At 38.9% G+C, this 19,943-nt stretch overlaps 1 protein-coding gene across 2 annotated transcripts in view; it reads right to left on the reverse strand.

Annotated features, from left to right (window-relative positions):
• The window catches only part of Ctnna3 (catenin alpha 3), a 1,464,870-nt gene that overhangs the window by 1,199,928 nt on the left and 244,999 nt on the right, over positions 1-19,943 (reverse strand). The window lies entirely within an intron of this gene.

Here is a 19,943-nt window from a genome sequence, read left to right on the forward strand (position 1 = left end):
CAAGAGGAACTGATAAAGGTACTTGTGTGCAGGCCTGGCGACCTGCGCCCAGTCCCTAGATCTCACAAGACGAACTGAAAGAACAGACTCTCTTATTGTAACTTGTTAGGCCACGTTTGGTTGCTACCCCTCAGAGGCCTGCTCTTTTCTGAAGGGAAATGGAGGCAGAGCAGATGTAGGAGAGAGAGGAGATGGGGGTGTGGCTAGAAGGAGAGGAGGGAGGGGAAACTGCGGTCAGGACGTAATATATGAGAGAAGAATAAATTAAAAAAAAAAAAGAGTTGTCCTCTGACCTACACATACGCATGCATGTGCCTACAAACACACACTAAAATAAGTAAAAATAATTTTAAAAGATTGTCAATTCTGAGAGGAATGTTTGGAGGCTAGGGATGTTGCTGGGTGATAAAGCACATGCCTAGTATGTGAAAGCCTGTGAGAAAAGAGGAAGAAAAAAGAAAGCTTGCAGACATGGTGGGACAGGCCTGTAAGCCCAGTACTCAAGAGATGAGGCAAAAGATGGCAGCTTTAAGGCCAGACCCCATTTCAATTTGTTTAAAGTTCATTCTCTTGTACAGAGTAAATAAAATGAACAACAATTATGTAGCCTTTATTCTTTCTTTCCTTCTGTCTTGGAAACAGAGTGCTGTTGTGTAGCATACTTTCAAATGCTGGTCCCCTACTTCAACTCCCAAGCCCTGAGGTTCCAGGTGAGTGCCAGCCATCTGGTAATTATGTTGTCTTTGTGAGACTGTAGAACACACAACCTCATATGACTGATACTTTAGTGAGGTACGTGCAAAACCCTTTAAAATGCTAGAGTCTGTGCTCATTTCTAAGCAGGGGAACTGAGGTAGTAAATGTGACTGTGTTTCTAACATAACAATCAGACTCTTACCTTGAGGTCTGAAGCCGGAGCCGGTTGGTATCTATAACCATATACAATAAGATAATGAAAAGTAGGAAAACTGTAAGAGATAGAGAGAATGAATATTTAACAATACCAACTAATGTCCTGCCCAACTTCCAAGGCTGGGGCCATCACCCTTCACTGGCCTTCCTATCTACTTAGTGTATATCTCAAATATTTCAAAAATAATGTTCAATTAATTGATTTGCAAGCTATAACACAGTGATTTATATGTCATGTTTGGGGCTCATTAATCCACCCTTTATTATTATTTCAAGTATGTGTGTGTGTGTATAACAAGTAAAGGGTGATATTACAATACACACGCACACACACACACACACACACACATATATATATATATATATATATATATATATATATATATATATATATATATATATAAAACAATCAAGTCAAGGTAGTTAGCATTTCTCATCTCAAACATTTTTAAAATTTTAAGACGTATTTATTTAATGTGGGGATGCAGGAATACAAGTGCCACAGTATACATAAGGAGAAATACATGTGCCACAGTACACATAGACAAGAACACATGTGCCACAGCACACATGTGGAGGGCAGAGCACACTTGCAAGAGTCAGTTCTCTCCTCCCCCAATGTGGGTCCTAGGGGTAGAATTCCAGTCGTCAGGCTTGGTGGCAAGCACTTTTAGCCACTGAGCCATCCCACAAACTCACATTCAAAATTGTTTTGATTCAGACAATTATATATATTTATAAGACATAGCGTACTTCAACACTTGTATACTATTATACTTGCTAATCATAATAAAGCATAGTTTACATCACTTTATCACATTATATTTAGAGGCTTTCCAATTTACTCATTTATAAAACATGCAATAGGTTCTGAATTATAACCATTCTGCCATGCTGTACAATGACTGAACTTCTATTTATCTGTATTTCGGTAGCCAGTGCCCACCCCTTCTCCCCTAAACCCTTCTAGTCCCAAGCAATCACTCTTCTGTGTTCACAATGACCTTTAAGCACCCCCACATGAAAGAAGTGATAGTGTATACATGTCATTTTGCACTTTTATTTCATTTACATGTGTCCTCCAGAGCCACCCTTTTGCTTCAGATGGTAACATTCCAATGCCTGACTATCCATTGTGTACATATAACACATTTTTAATCCATTAATTTGCCAATCCAGTGTAGCTTAGCTGATTCCTTATCTTGGCTGTTATGAAGAGCACTGCAATAAACACAGGAATCCCAATCTCCCTTTGACATAATGATTTCATTGCCTTTGAGTTCATATCCAGAAACAGGGGAACTGAATCGTCTAGGGTCTTTTTCAGGTTCTCTATGGAACCTCTCGCTGGTTACCATCATGTCTGCACTAATTTCCTCTCTTCATTCAGTATGGTCTTTGACTTGGGCTTGTTATAGACAGCCGTTACTATGTTGTGGTATGTTCCTTCTACACCCAATTTGTTCTGTTTTTCTCATGAAGACTTACTGAATTCTACCACATGCCTTTTCTCCATATACTGAAATAATCACTTTATTGTTTAATTCATTTTGCTACTGCAATTTTACTGTCTCTATTGGTTTACATATGTTGAACCTTACTCGTTTCCCAGAGATTCCCTTTGATTTAATGAATGGTCCTTATTGTACTGCTAGATTCATTTTGCCAGCCTTTTTTTTGAGAACTTTTGCCTCTATATTCATTATAGATACTGCTATGTTTTCTTATCTGTTAATGATGGTCTGACATAATGAATTTAGAAGATTTCTCTTTCTTTCAATATACAATATAGCATGTGCTATGACAGATTGCAGGAAAAAAAATAAGGTTTAAAAAGAGATTCAGAGTACACTGTTCAGGTCATGTCTCTGGCCCATTTTGGCTATGTAATAAATTGATATCTCCAAGTCTTGGTTTCTTCTTCTTTAAATGGTAATACCTACTTCATAAAATATATGTAAAAATTAAATATGGAAAGGTAATAATATATGCATGATGTTTGAGCCATTTTGAGCTCTCCAAATGTGATAGCTGCAGTCATTTGCAGAAGAACTGGAGTTACCAGTAGGACCTAATATGGTACAAGTATACAGAAAAGTAATTGGCTACTGAATGACCAAAACTGTGACCTTGGCATGAAATATGAGCAATCTGGCATGGTCCACTGGTTTTCTGTGAGTCTTCACAGCCCTTGCTTACCCACTCGTTTATAACGCTTTTCTCTTCTTCCTGGTGCTCCTCACTGTTATTGCTAACAATGATTTATCTTAAGTTGCCGTGCTTCCTGTGACCTGTTCAAAAGTTATTCTCAAATCTATCTTTATAAACACACAAATAGCACATTATCCCTTCACATAATAGTTCATAGTCTATGTACCTGATACTATGAGACTCAATATTATTGTGGAATATTAGTTTGAGATGTGTTACATTCCTTTATGCTGTGATGCAAAGATGTGCATTTTTTTATGTTCCATTTGTTTAATTCGGTAAGCATGTGTTACTTTGCCTCCCTAAAACACCTGATTAGTCTAATAAAGAGCTGAATGGCCAATAGCTAGGCAGGAAAGAGAAATAGATAGGGCTGCCGGGCAGAAAAAATAAATAGGAGGAGAAATCTAGGGAAGAGAGTGAGGAGTGGGGAAAGGAGAAGGAGAGGAGGCTACCAGGAGCCAAGCGCTCAACCACACAGCCAGCCACAGAGTAGGGAGGAAAGAAAGATATATAAAATAAAGAAAGGTAAAAAGCCCAGAGGCAAAATGTAGTTAAAGAGAAACAGGATAATTTAGGTTAGAAAAGCTGGCTAGAAAAAAGCCAAGCTAAGGCCAGGCATTGGTAAGTAAGAATAAGTCTCCATGTATTTATTTGGGAGCTAGGTGGCGGAGCCCCCAAAGAGTAAAAAAACCAACTACACAATATACTATGTAACAATCTATCATGAACATCTTAAGATTAATTAGAAGAGCATACAAGGAGAGAGAATTGTACATTGCCATAGTCTCTGCATAAATATCTACCAAAGTTATGACAACTTTCCATAAGTATAAAATTAAAATTAGAATCCAGGCACTGTTCCATAATTTAGTGTAAAATGACAAGGACAATGATTCTAGCATGATGCATTACTTGCCAACCCTGAATATGAAACAACACTACATTGTCTTAGCTTTTCAAAATCCGTTTCCTTCCCACTCTTCTATCTAGAAACGCTTAATTGGTTCTTTTTTGAAAAGCTACAAAGAGAACATAATCTAAGGACTTGAACTAAATTACCTGGACCTGGAATAATAAAAACTTAATTTTTAGCTTTATTTAGCATAGTGATCATGTAACAAAAAAGTCATTACTCTGACAATGTATCTTAGATCCACATGAAAATAGACATGGCTGTGACAGAGATACACTTCTGAATGTCGATTTGAAACAGGTCTGTCCTGGGTGGTTCCCACGTACCAGCTAATGTTTTCAGGCAACTCTAATGGGAGCACTAAGATGAAGAGTGCTGGAAATTATCAACACTGTTCAAACGCTTTCTTCCTCACTCAATACCAAATGAAATCAACCATTATGCTTTAGAATATTCAATCGTATAAATTCCTACAGAATTAATAGGTTAAGGATAGTGAATACAACTAAAGACAATTCTCTAAATTGAAAAGAGCTTAAATACCTATTTTCTTGATGACATTAGGCTATATAAAATAATTATTCCTGAAAGTAAAGTTTCTAATCTTGATCAAGTAGACCTTTTCTTTTTTTTTTTTTTTTTTACCAAATTGGATTTTTTTCCAACATAGCATTTTGAGGAAAACTCCTTCAAAAGCCCTCATAGAAGGTGATTTGAAGGAGCCCCAGTAAAGTAAAATCTATAAAGCTTAAAGATAAAAATCAGCTTAAATTGTATCCATCAGTGAATGTCAATTTTTATTACAGGACAGAATTTAATTAAGTTTGTTTCATTTAATAAATATTTCTTATAATGTACTCCCTTACTAGATATTATCTCACATTTCTAAGTAGTTCAGAATGTTAAAGATTATTTATGACCAGGACATGTTACTCTTCTAAATTACCCAACTGAAATGCCCTTCATCCAACCGGCCCTGAACATGGCAAATGGTCTGCACTAAAGATTCCCCTGAAGGCTTATCTAACCCAAGTCAAGGTTACTGCTTCTGCTTGGAAGGTTTTCCTCTCACACACAGAGAGTAGGGTCTTGTCCATTCCCTGGCTCCATGCCACCCTCCCCTAGGGTATGGTACTATTTGGACACCTAGTAAATGTTGGTTGAAAAAAATAAGTCACTGAACATTTGTATACTTAAATACGCACAGGGATGGTAACACCAAGAGCAAATGCATCAGTAGAGATAAGTGTGTAAGTCAAGAGGAAAAGACAACGTTTAGACAATCTCAGGGTAATTATATATGTGCAGCCATCCAAGAATTTAAAGTTTAAAATGTATCCAACAACACCAAATTCAAATTAACCCTCTCAATAATATCTGTGTGTGCCTTATTCTGCCTCCCAGATCCTCTTTATTGGATATTTTTAAACAACAGTAATCCTTTGATCAACATCTTTCCAAATGAAGTGTTTGGGATTTTTTTTAAAAGAAGAACATGAATGGAAAGATAGAACTATGCACATTTCCCAGTTAAATACACAAACTTATCAGACACCTAAAATTTACATTTAAGAAATAATTATAGGAAAGAGGCTCCTAATTCTACCCCTGAGATAGACATTCAAAAGATTTAAGATATTGTCAGTTAAATCAGTTTCCATGATCTCTTTCCTGGGGAGAAAAGTACTCATTTGATTTATAAATGTTTAATTCCAAATAGAACCAGCTGTTAATATCCCTTATCAACCTTTATTTTGTAGGAAGATAAAGTCAGTGGATTGGACCAAGATGCTGTGCATTATTTACAGCTCTACTTTTCGTCCCGTAATTGGTAGGTGCAGTTCTAATTCTGCTGGCTAATGACTGCTACACTGCTCAGGCAAATTAGAGTAATAGACTGTTCTGTTACTTTAGTGGGACTGCTGAAATGTAATGTCACAGAGAGTTTTAGCTGAATTAAGCTACTCCGCTAATGTCATAATTCACTCCCAAAATTCCTAACCTTGAAAACACACCACCTCTGAAATGAACTGGAGTAGAATGGAGAGAGTCTGCTAGATACCGCTTTTAATTTTTTTTATTATTTTGAGAATTTCATATTTGAGTATTAAATTAACATCATGTTCATGCCCTCCTTTTCCCCCTCCAACTCCTCCCATGTCTCCTTGGATGTATACATCCATCCTACTAATTCCATCTAGTGTTGCTCACACGTACATGTGTTTAGGGTTTACAACTTGGGACTGGATAGCCTATCAGAGTTCTCATCCCTGGAGAAGATTGATTCTCCCTCTCTCAGCAGCCACTGATGGCCCCTAGGGGTGGGGCCTTCTGAAATTTTCCCCATCCACATCGGCATGTTAACTGGTGGTGTCGTTATGCCAATAGGTCTTGTTCAGGTGACCATATTGTTGAGACATTATAGGTAGTTGTTGACTTCTTTTTAATGTAATTTTGGAGGTGGAATATTGTCAGCATTTCATGATCACTAAATAAATCCCTGACATCAGTGAGAAAACATGTATTTAAATATTTTCCTAAATGAAAATGAAAGTACTCCAAAGAAAAAATAACAAAGGTCTCAGGGGGAGAAGATAATGCTAAGGACAAACTGACTGAGATGGGCCAGGAGTTACAGAATGCCACAGCCTCTTCGTATAAGAGAGGGATACTGCCAGCTAAGGGAACATAGTCATCGCACAGTAAGATGGGCATAAACATGCTAAGCTCACTGCCGGGAGTCACAGGGGATTCTGAAATTGAATCATGTGTGAAGTTACAACAGAGATCATTTGTAGTCTCTGAGTTTCTAAGGGACAATAGCTGAGACCAATTATAGATAAACCAAGATGCACCTATTAAGAGTAAATAAAATCTTCAATTTCTTTAGTGTCTGATTCCTCACAAAACTCTAATATACTCAGCTTCCCACAGCTGAAGCCACAAATGAAATCAATATCAGGCAATCAAGTCAAGACTGGAGGCCGCTTCTAAGGGCCTAAATGTTTCCATGTGTATTTTCATTAGTCTGATGAAAATAACTAAGAAGAATAAAATGAGTTTAAGTTAGAAAACATATACCTGTTAATCTTTCATTTTTTATTTTTTAAATCTGCTTTGCTATGTATTTATAATATCCACCTCAGATGGTGATAAGCAATGCTATGCAATGAGGCTTGGAAAAACTATGATGTACCATACGCTCTCAGTGCCACTAATTAATTAGGTGGGGTACATGAGTCATGGCATTGTGGAGTCTAAGATGGGAGATACAACATTTCCAAAGAGATAAAAAAAAACTGTAAGATTACCATTATTACAGAAATATATTATTTTGATAAAGAGGTTTCTAGAAAATAAAAACACAATTGAGTTATAGCATTTTTTTCTATTTCTAATAAATAGCACTGACGTGAGGGCAATAGATGAAAGTAGTTCAGTCTGACAGTTTCCCCAGCTATCTTCCAGTTGAGCATTTGGAAGGCCTTCCCCCTGTTCTATTAAGCCAGCTATTCTGTATATTATACATATGGTTAGTCCAGTAAATACTATGGGCTTGAGGCTACTATCTCAGCAAGAAAGTGTATTAATTGAGGAGGATTTTATGGGTATATCAAGAAGATGAATAAAACATTTCATATATCTAAAAACTGTAGAAGAAGCACTTTAAGAAAAGGCACATTATTCAAATTTCATGTCTTTCTTTGTAGGAACAAAAATCTGTCTCCTCCATAATGAAAGGAGTTCATCTAATGTGAATCAGAGCTGCTGGGTAGCTGGATCATCCCATGAGAACCAGGTTGTACCAGGATTTCAGTGTTGGGCCTTGATCTTGGCAAGTTGGACAACCAGAAAACAGTGGAACCCAGATTATCTGTAAAGCCCTTCGTGGCCTTTATTCAGCCACCCTAGGCACAGTATACACGGACTTTTTGAAGAAGTGGCAAAGTAGCTGGAGGAAGACGCTGACTGACATTCATAAAATGGGTCACTCATCATCCAACAACTGAGTGTCCCATCCTCTATGGCTGTCTTTGGTAGGCTTTAATGTGATCTGTGACAGGAATATCTTCACACCATCCATCCCTCCTGCCAACAACTTCATTATTCTTTTCTTTCTAAAAACAATGTGTTAGGTGATCTCCATAAATCAATGCATATTGATACCTTAGGGATCTCCACATCTAGACAAAATAAATGGCTAGGGGTGGAGCCTAGAGTTCAGTCCATTGAAGGGACTGTTCTTGCCCTGGTCTTTCATAGACTTGTCTTCATGCAGTACAGCTGGTTTCAACATGACACAAATCTACCCATAAATCAAAAGCACGCATCTTCCTTCTCTACTAATCTGGCATAAAATTTACCTAATAATCAAGAGACATTGGTTGAAGATGAGGAAGAAAAGTAGTAAGAAATAGAGGGCTGGAGAGATGGTGTAGCTATTAACAGCACTTACTGTTCTTGCAGAGGACCTAGGTTCCACATGGTGACTCACAACCACCTGTAACTCCAGTTCTAGAGGGTCTGATGCCCTCTTCTGATGGTTTGAAGACTCATGAACACTTATGGTGTTCATACATACGCACTCAGGCTCTCACACACATACACACGAAATGATACATTTGTAAGTAGTAGGAACTAGCACTATGGCACGTAAACAACCTGCCGGTACAGTTTCACGGTGTCTTCTGGGTTTGCTCATACCTATTTTTCAGCCACCACATCTTATGTGTAATAGGATGATACTGAGAACATCCAATTGTAGGGGTCATTGGATTAAACAATACCTAGCTCACGATAAGTAGTTCACACACTCATCTTCTGTCTTATGACCACGTAAGCATACAGCCTGTGTTAGAGGCCAGAAACAAGCCAGAAAAGCTGCCTTTTTGAACAGAGAGAAGTAGTTGTGTAAGAGCAGAAGTCTGTGCCATGAGCCTCCTTCAGCCTTGGCCTGAAATCCCAAATAGTGCCTCTGTCTATCACATACATTTCCAATACTTTAATTCTGCTGAGTCATAAAATTCATGAGGCAGAAAAGTTCTCTCTTCGGCCTTGCTTTTGGCTTCACTCAAACTGGCAGCCTTAGAGTTTATTCGGCCAACAGGCAGCCGCAATCTACCCAAAAGTCATACAGTCTCTGTTCAAATCCCAAAAATCTCACCAAGCACTCCACCTCCCTTTGGGGTAGGTAGGTTTTAAGTGTAGAGATAATTTTCTTCTCATTTTAGAAGAAATATCTCAACTTAGCCTCGCTGTCATCCTAGGACCATCACTCATGTGAGAGATGCTTGATTCTTACCAGACATTATCTCCCAACCTGACACGCACATCTCTGTAAGGTGACTAAGTTACTCACTATTTCCTGTCCATTAAGTTAAATTATCATAACACTATCAAAGTAGTAGGTATATTTGATGGTCTATTGGATACAAACAAAATCAAAGCCCCTTTGGATTATAGTGTGACCATGATTCAGCTGTGTATTACTTACAGTAAAACCTGCAAATACATACTGTTATCTCTGCTGGGTAAATGCCGACTACTTGTTTCTCCTTTGCAGTGGACACGAAAAGTGAAACATATTCCAGGAGGGTTGTGTTAGTCTGCACCCATGAAGAGAGGATAACTGAAGCCAAGTGAGCAGTGGGTACACACACACACACACACACACACACATAAAATGTCTTATATTGATATATGTGTATATATATATATATATATATATATATATATATATATTCACCCCTTTTATCATTATCAGCTTCATTTCATGGATCATGATATTAGCGTGTTTCTACCAGTTACTAACTATATCTATACTCATTATACATTTAGGGGCTGGGAATTAATGTTAGATTTTTAATACCAACATTTACATCAAGATTTCCATAACCAAAGTATAGTGATGCGTGCTTGCAAACCCAGCACTCTGAAGGAAGATGCAGGGGGACAGCCACCAGTCTGAGGACAATCTGGTCTATGTAGGAAGACCCCATCAATAAACAAAAACAAGTGCTTTCTATCAGTTCCTACTTTTACTGGTTCCATGATAGCATTTAAAGCCTCTAAGGATCACTGTAAGTTGACAGTCAGAGTCCAAGAACTCAGAACACCTAAATATTTCCTTTCCCTCAGTTTACAGCCACCCTAGTTTTCTGAGAAAATTTTCTGTGAAAATTTCTCTCTCCCACTGGCTTTCAGAGTCATTCCACAGAGAGGTGTACACCTATCCAATTACAGCTAGACTCGGTCTATCTTAAAGATCCAACCATAAATCAAGATCATTTTTCTTTCTCTGTTAACGTGTCACAGGAACCAATTTAATTATGACCTCAAGGAAAATGAAAATATACACCTACAGCTACATGGCAAGGCCAAGGGGAGGACCTGAGATTTGAGTTGGCTTATACCCAGAAACATTAAGGCAACACATATCTAGGTCTGCCACGACACAGGATTATTCTGCCTGCATGTGTCAGGCAGTACCTTAGAGGACAGATATATTTCATTCTTAAATTGTATAGTTAGCATGGCTTCTTTCCTAGTCAGGGTTTCTATTGCTACAGTCAAACACCATGACCAAAGGCAAGTTGAAAGGAAAGGGTTTATTTAGCTCACACTTCCGCATCACAGTCCATCACTGAAGGAAGTCAGGACAGGAACTCACACAGGGCAGGATCCCGGAGGCAGGAGCTGATGCAGAGGCCATGGAGGGATGCTGCTTACTGGCTTGCTCATCATGGCTTGCTCAGTCTGCTTTTTCACAGAACCCAGAGCCACTGGTCCAGGGATCGCACCACCCACAATGGTCCAGGCCCATCCCCCATCAATCACTAATTAAGAAAGTGCCTTGCAGCAAGAACTTATGGACGCATTTTTCTCAATTAAGGTTCCCTCCTTTCATATAACTCTTGCTTATGTCAAGTTGACACAAAACTAGCCAGCACAGCTTCTCGCCCTTTTGACTGAGACCAAGTATTAAGATCCATATTCTGGTAACTGCAGAGTTGGCTCTTGCCAGAGATTCATATGAACCAGATGCCCCTGGAGCTGGACTCACACGTGGTGATGAGCCCCCTGACGCAGCCGCTGGGGAAGAAAACCCCAGTCCTCTATAACAGCGGTATACTATTCGCTCTCTCTCCAGCCCCACAACCGGGGTTTTCCTAAACCATCAAAGTGGGTATGACACAGAGTAAGACTTAATAAACAGTTTCCATCATAAAAGAAAGACAGGAAACCACTCTCCTAGATTTCACTTTGCAAGTGAAAGTCCCACACCTGTGGCAAATTGAAAATTCCAACATCTAGCTAGTAACGACGAAGGGCTGGCAACTTGTATTTTTCTCTCCAAAGCTTTATGAACCCAATGGGAATCTGTTCCATTGTAAGAGAATCTACAATCTACTTCCCAGAGAGGACCAAAACTGCAGAAGTACTGGGAGAGCGCCACTTCCTTCATGCCCTGCCATTCCTAAGTAGTCTTGAGGATTAGTTACTCCATTTCTATATTTTCTTGTCCCTGAGTTTTTGAATTCTTTCCTCTATAGTAGGTCAGATAATCTCAGGCATTTCTACCTCATTAGCTCTAGGTTATTGTTGGGTTCAGACTTCAATTAATGCATTTATAGTCTACCAATGCCTCTTCCAAATACTCAAGATGATATACTAAACCCCAAATCCAAGGTGAATGCACTGATAGGCATTGATAGACAGGAAGATCTATCAACTCCCTCTACATGTCAATACAGATTGATGAGGTCTTGAACTCTCTTGGTGGTTAATGTTTTTCCTCTTGGGGCAGGCATGTACCTCTGTAATTGGACTCTGTTTAGTCAGTAAGGTGACAGAGCTGGGTCCTGAAGTTAATAAACATATATATTTAAAAAGTAAATAAAATATTTTTACAATGTACAATGATTTTTAAACTTTTAAAAAATAAACTTATTGTGTATATATAACATATACAATATAATGCTGAATAGTCACAACTTTAAATTTTTCCTTTATTCTACTGAATTTCCCTGGGGTCATAAGAAAGAACTGGGGAGCTCTGTTATCTTTAAGCTTATTTAAAACCACAATGAGATTTTTACCTTGCACTTGTTAGAACGGCTATTATCAAAAAGGCTAAAGGCCGTGAGGGTCAGAGAAGATGTGGAAAAAGAGGAGCCCTTGTATTTAGCTGGTGGGGATTTAATAATGCATAGAAATAATGGAAAATAGGACAGAGATTCCTCAAAGAGTCAAACTACAACTAGTATCTAATCCAGAAATTTCACTAGTGGATATACACCTAAAATATATGAAAGAAAAGAAATAAGAAGTATCTGAACTTCCATGTTCACTGAAGTATTAATTACAAGAGTAAAACATGAAATCAAACTAAGTAACTATCAAACTAAGGTGATTGGATAAAGGAAAAGTGTCTCTAGGCACAGAATACTATTCAGTCTTTTCAGATGAAAGGAGGGGCTGGAGGGATGACTCAGCAGTTAAGAGCACTGGCTGCTCTTCCAGAGGATCTGAGTTTGATTCCCAGCACCCACATGGTGACTCAGAACCTGACATCCACTCCTGCCTCCATGGATACTGCATACACATGGTTCAAAGACTGACATTCAGGCAAAACACTCATACAAGTAAAATTAAACATTTTGTCAACACATATCAGCTTTGAGAACATTAAGTTAAATAAAATGAAGCCCAAGAAAGGCAAATACTGCATAATCTCACTACTTAGAGAATCTAAAAGCTTAAGTCATTGAAGTAATACAAGAGTAGTTACTAAGAGCTAGACAAGTCGGAATTAGGGAGATATTGGTCAAATAATACAAAGTTTCAAAAAACAAAATGGATATCTACTTATAAGTTGGTGAGGGAGGCCCCAAAGGTCTCCCCAAACAATATAGTATCTTGCCATTCATCTTAGTTGCCCATCAGAACTAGACAATAAGACTCAATTACTGAAAACAAGAGACTCTTTGAATATTTCATACAGTGAAATCAAACTGGAACTAAGCTGGAAGCTTCCTCCCTGCCAGCCAACTTTCACAGTCCCAGACAGTGCTGTACAGGTTGCAGGAAGGGGGGTGGAACAGACATCAATGGTCTTATCCAGGTAAGATGTACCCACTTGTGCAAGAGTAGTATCACTGTTACAGGGGTAACTGCTCCCTAGGTTTGAGACTAGTTCCATAAAAGAGAATCCATGTCTGGTACTATAAGCCTGGCCAAAAGCCCATAGCAGGGGAGAACTTTGTGGGGTGGGGGCAAGAAACTGAATACTGTTGTTTAGCAAACTAACATACTGTCAAACTGACTTCTAAATACTTACATTTAAACTCCTAGACATCCACTAACCTTAACCTTAATTAGAGAAGCCTCTTTCTAGTAAATGGTAAATGTAGAGTATACATCTTGTATACAAAATGCTCTTGGCTAGGAACAGCGATGGATGAGTCCTCAGCCCTACACAAGATATTTATACCATGTCTGCTAAGGCTCAGGAAACATCGCAAAAGAGGGGTTGGGAGTATAAGAGCCAAAGGATAGGAAAATAGGGTATGAAATGCCATGTACTGGACAAGAAAGAGCCATTGTGATCATAAATTCATACCAACTACAGATGATCACATTGAGTTTGCACAAGAACTAGCCAGCAACAGCGGGCATGGATGGAGGAGGGCCTCACGGGGCCCTACCCATCACTATTGGATTACCTTAATGAAAGAGTCAAAAGGAGGACCCTGCCCTGAAAGCATACATACAAGTGACATCATGTGGACTCAAAGGGTTATATTTAGGAATACATATGTAAGTACAAATGCATATATGTATGCAATAACAATAACAAAGAAGCTATAAATTTGAAGGAGAGCAAAGAGGTGTATACAGGAGGGTTTGAAGGGAGGAGGGGAAAGGAAGAAATGTTGTCATTAAAATATAATCTCAAAATTTAAAAAAAAATTAAAAGAGGAGAAACCACTGCCTTGAATTGTGTGCCCACTGGTGACCTGACCAAGCTCCAATGAATAGCCCAGTTCTGTGGTCACACACGTGGTACTGGTTACGCGCTTTTATCTACTGAGCCATCCCACTCTACATGATATATTATGTTTCCAAAAGACTCCAACAGTGTATGTTATGTTCTTCACAAAAAAATAAGTATTTTTAAATCAGCTTGCTCCTGTCATTATACTCTGCACATATAATTCAAAGTATCCTGCTTACATAATATACATTGTGTTCATTCAAATAAAATAAAGAAATAAATGTGTTACCATTGATCTACAGCTACTATCACAGCTACTTGATCTCAGTTGTTTATCTCCCTTCTACCATTCATGCCACGTTACCATTGATAATCTGAATAATCATAAGGGCACAACATACCACAAGTCTGCATCCCCTCACTTTCTTCTACTGTACTGATTGAATACTTAACAAAATTAACTCCAGAATATCACTTTGGTTCTGTTCACCAGGACCACTTTTGATACACGGGAAAGAGAGCTAGGCAAGGTCCCAGTATTAAACAGATGGTGTGCCCAAATTAGAAGAGTGGAAATGGAATTTAATAAAGGGCTGATTTAATCATCTAAAGTCAAAGCACAAGGATGCCACGGGGCTTTGGAGCAGCAGCCGCCAGTACCTCGGAACTTGCTAGAAACATACATGGGGGTCTCACCTCAGACCTAGTAAATCAGAAGTACTAGCACTAAGGCTCTGTGATGTGTTTTAACAATCCCGTCAGGCAGTTCTAACTTGTCCCGAAGTTTGAGAACGATGGCATATTGCATAACATAAAAACTAAGTGCTACGAACAGTTGGAGCTATTATCAAATGTAGACCTAAAAAAAGTGACCTCTGGTCTCGTATATTCTAGGAAAGCTCTTAACAAAAGCACAGGTAATTTTTAAAAAAAAAAAAAAAAGCCAATCTCATCTTCTCCCTTCCTTCAACTGTCAACCTGGGCTTCCAAGTGGCCAAAGTCAACCAGAATCCAGAAAGGTGGAGAACCTGCTGACTGTATACATTCAGGACAGTCTTGCAGAGCATCAACAGGGTAGAGAAGGGATGAAATTGTGTCTGGAGAAGCCAACAGTTCTGCATGCATGTCCAGCATTTGTAAACATATGTGTATGCTAACAAAACTCAAGATTTAAAATACTTTGTGATTGCCATGGCAATCATGGTTTCTTAGGACTAGCCATTTTCTCTTTAACTGAGTAACTAGATTGTAGTGAAGAAGTTCTCATCTGTGAAATAGCCCTCTCCATATACTCCAGTTTTTCATAGTATGCCTGTATTACAGCTAGCTACATCGTTACTACTGTCCATTTCACAGCCCCTTCCTTTGTCTCAAACAGACATTTAAGGCCCTGCCTTGTTTCCATGCTGTACAAGCTGAGCTGAGGATCTCAGCTGTGGCTGGATTCTACTGTGGGATTTCTGCTTAACTCAAGACCCCTCCTATCTCGTAAGCATCTATGTTCCATTCTTCCATAAAGTAAAACTACTGAGATCAGTCCTCACTCCACTGTAAACTAGACTGGGTGATTCTAGTTCACCTGTATTTTTAGATTTTTTTTAAAAAACATTTTTATTTATATGCATGTGTGTATGTGTGTATGCACAAGTAGGTGAGGATGCTCACAGAGGCCAGAAGAGAGCTAGATTTACAGGAGGTTATGAACCAACTGATGTGGGTGCAGGGATCTGAACTCTGTTCTCTGCTAGCACACAGCAAGTACTATTAATGGCTGAGCCATAGCTCTGATCCTTTGAGTTAATCTTGTACACCATTCAGTGAACTGCTCAAGCCTCTTCCTGGTTCACAACTGACCGAAAACAGAGCAGGGATTAGTAGAGCAGTGCTGATTGTATTCTATGAGTTAGCAGAGCTCAAAACTCTGCTCCTCTTCTGCCAGGCCCCAGAAGTCCTATGCTAGCCATCACACTACACAAAAACATTGCCTTGACAGTTTTGGTTGAGAATCATCCATCAGAATCATCCCAAACAGTGTACAAAGAAAATTAAGGGTTTACCTCACTTCTAGGCCCTAGTATATCCATAGTAAAACAAAACCATTCTCATATATCTGCCTTTTCTAGAATGACTATTCCATAGGAAACATCTGTTTCCATTTTAACATACATGTATCTGAGAAGGGAAGGTAAACATCTGCCATGCAGAGAGTCAGCCTGCCAAAAACTCAAGGCAAGAGATGAGGGAGACAGAGACAGAGACACAGACTCAGAGACAGACACAGAGAGACAGAAAGCAGCTTTGGAGAAAGGAGAAAGTAAGCATTGCAAGTGATTTCTGGTTCCAGAGACAAACTCTGAACCCCAGACTCTGGTTTTATGCTTTCAGAGCTGCCTGGCCCTCAACAAGTTCTTTCTTATTTGGGGACTCCATTCTTCTCACCAGGAAAAGGTAAAAGAATATACCCCAGAGTTATGGCATCGATTGGATGATGACTAGATGCAAAATGTTTGAAGCTCTATCAGGTCTTGCTAACTCTTCAGTTCTCTGTTCAATATCTTTCTCATAGAAAAGCAAAGGATCTACAAACTCTCAGAAAGTGGTATCTACTAATTGCAGCAGGAGGGTATACAAGCTGATCAATACTAATTGATTAGATGTCATAGTACATCTTCACACATGGAGTTAGAACAAATGGCATAAAAAATCTTTTCCCGTCTTGAATCTCTGCTTGGTACATACAGCTTATTAGCTGATTATTTTCTAAACTCAGCAATTGATTATAGTGTGTCATTCATACATGCCATATGTCACTGTCACATACTTACTTGTCTGATTTTACAAATGCATTTGTGTTATTTTGAATACATTCGTGAAAAGCTCTAATAGTTAAACACTCAAAGGTGGCCCAGCATATAAAGCTCTGTGCAACAGGTAGAAACTATAATTGTCAAGGCAAATCAGATTTTCCTACCCCACGACTATAAAGAAAAACAAGGGCCAGAACCAACCATTGAAATTAAAGGCAAATACACACACAAAAAAAGAAAGTAGCATTAATGATACGGTAGTAAGGTGAAAAGCCACGAAGTTTCTATGACTGAGCTGCCTGCCAATGACATCCAGCTCTATAAAGTCCTCTGAGAATCCGCCACCTTCCTCTGTAAGTTTTGCACAAAATCCCCATTATTTGTATTCCCACAATGAGAAGTGGTCAAGTAGCCTCTAGCATTTAATTGTCATTCCTTTACCTTGTTTGACCTATAAACATGCTAGATCACCCTCTCAACACAAGAGACTAACTTACAAGATGGGGTCTTTGAGACATTTTTCTCTTTATGCTAAAAGTTAAACTACGTATGTGTGTGTGTGTGCGTGTGCGTGTGCGTGTGCGTGTGCGTGTGCGTGTGCGTGTGTGTGTGTGTGTGTGTGTGTGTGTGTGTGTGTGTGAGAGAGAGAGAGAGAGAGAGAGAGAGAGAGAGAGAGAGAGAGAGAGAGAGAGAGAGAGAGATTGCAAGGCTTTAAGGCTTTATTAGCTGAACATATAAGAGAGCTAAGCACAATGTTCAGATGGAAGAATAAACCCAGGACAGAATTTTACTGTTAAGTACCAAAGTCAACTCAGTGTCCCAGTTAGTCCAGTACCTCTTCTGAGAATAAGGAAAATGGGAGCCAGGAAGTGGGGGACTAGAGGCTGAGGCACTTGCCAATGATGACCCAGCTCTTTAGAAGCAGGCAAGGCAGAAACAAGAGACACAAAGCTCTTCTTCAAAACTTTTCTCCTATTACGTTAAAGAGCTTGAACTTAAAAAAAAAGCTGACTTTCCTCTTGGCCTGAACCGACTCCTAATCTCTCTACCTTAATTGCAAAATCTTTCAAATGTGTTAATATAATTGTGACTATAGGAAGACTGCTCTTTCATTTTGTGAAGAAATCTGAAGATAAATAGCCCCATTACAATGTGACTCATCTCTGAACATTTAAGGTTTCAACCTTTGCTTCTTATTGTCTTAATGCGCTGTGATTAATGCACTCTGTGCCTTGCAGCTGTCACAAAACCTCACAGCTCCTTTCTTGTGACTGAGTTTGGTGGGGAAAAAAAAACATGTACAATAAGAACTTTTTCTTTTGCTTCTTTATATAAATATGCTAAACATGATTCACTCACATCATCAAGTGATACTCGTATTATGTCCTCTGACCAAATCTTCCGTTTGTGTATTTGAGGGAAGTCTGAAGAGCTCCCTGGAGCTCTGCTACAGTTCCTCCCTGGGGAGAAATTCATGAGAGGGGGCAGGGTAAGGGCCAGGACAGGGAGAGCAAAGAGGGGAAACAGAACAGAGGAGGATGCAATACCAGAGAGACAAGAAGGCAAGCACAAAAGAGAATGAGGAGGTGAGAGGTGTGTGTACATGGTGGTGGTGGTGGTGGTGGTGGTGGTGGTGGTGGTGGTGGTGGTGGTGGTGATGGTGATGACGTGTGTGTCCATGCGCCTGTGTGTGCTGGAGCATGTGTGGTGTGTATGGTATGTGTGTTGTCATGTGTGCTGCTATATGTGTTGACATCCATAGATTATCAAAGAGACACAGTTATTAAAAGGTCATCATCCTACCATCTGACTGATTTATATTTAAATGGAAATATGATAAAAACAGCAGAAAAAAAGGTCAAGTTAATACTAATCATATCACAACAACTAAAACAAGTGCTGAGTATCAATTCACGAATTCCAAGATCTGAAATGGATGAGAAGAACAAAGAAACCCTGTGGATCATGCCACGGTTGGCCACAGGTAGTTGTGCTGCACTAAAAGGATTCAGAAAACACCAGGGCAGCATGGCTCTGAAGTAGAACTGTGAGCAGCTTACAAATGGGTCTTCCCTTTGAAAGATTACCAACAAAAATAGATATTACAGAAGCAACTAAATAGATGTTTCTATCACATAAACAAGTTCCAAGGAATACATGTCACATGTCTCAAGCACAATGAAGCAACACATAACTCCAAAGGAGTAAATCAACAAGTCTGGCTTCTGTTGCTTAGAGAGACAGAGACATCAGACAAAGATGGAGACAAACAAAGGAAAATCTTAGGGATTTATACCTTGGAAGATTTTTAAATAGAAAAGTACACTGCAAGACCATTCTCACAGTACATTCACCATTATAAAGTCTCTAATTACATATCTAGCCCTACGTATCTCTGAACAACTAAAACTCAGTTAACTGCCAACTGAAATAGATTTAAATTAGTGCTCCTAAGTAGTTCCCTCCTACTTCCACAAATAAAGTAGCAATAAATACAGGCATGATGTCCTTTGCTCAGATACCCAAAGAAACACACATTTTCTAAAGCCAAAGTTTTCTAGGATATGAAAATTTTAAGATGGGATAATCAATGTGGACTCATTCTGATAATCACCCAAATGTACCCACAATTTTAAGATATTACTCAGTCATCACAAATTAGAGAGTATTATAACAAAGATAATTTTAAAAAATAGCTTCAATTTTCACATGTGATTTTATTTTTTCCCAGTTTGATATATATTTTACATGGGTACTGTAGTGGTAATTGACATAAAAGCCCCATCCAAATTATAATTTAAAAAATTTCTTCTCTACCTCAAATGGACCTTCTAAAAGGTAATATTATTCAAATTTGAAGGTCAAAAGGTTTTTGACTTTGGAAGAAACAAACCTCTTGGGTAATTGCTTGCAGACAGAATCCACAGTCTTCCAGAGTCTACAGTCTTCCAGAATCTACAGTCTACCAAAGTCTACAGTCTACCAGAGTCTATGGTCTTCCAGAGTCTATGATCTACCAGAGTCTATAGTCTTCCAGAGTCTACAGTCTATCAGAGTCTACAGTCTACTGGAGTCTACAGTCTACCAGAGTCTACACTTT

This window comes from Peromyscus californicus, unplaced genomic scaffold (assembly GCF_007827085.1).
Source record: "Peromyscus californicus insignis strain IS unplaced genomic scaffold, ASM782708v3 Scaffold_19__1_contigs__length_69161282, whole genome shotgun sequence".
Lineage (NCBI taxonomy): Eukaryota > Metazoa > Chordata > Mammalia > Rodentia > Cricetidae > Peromyscus > Peromyscus californicus.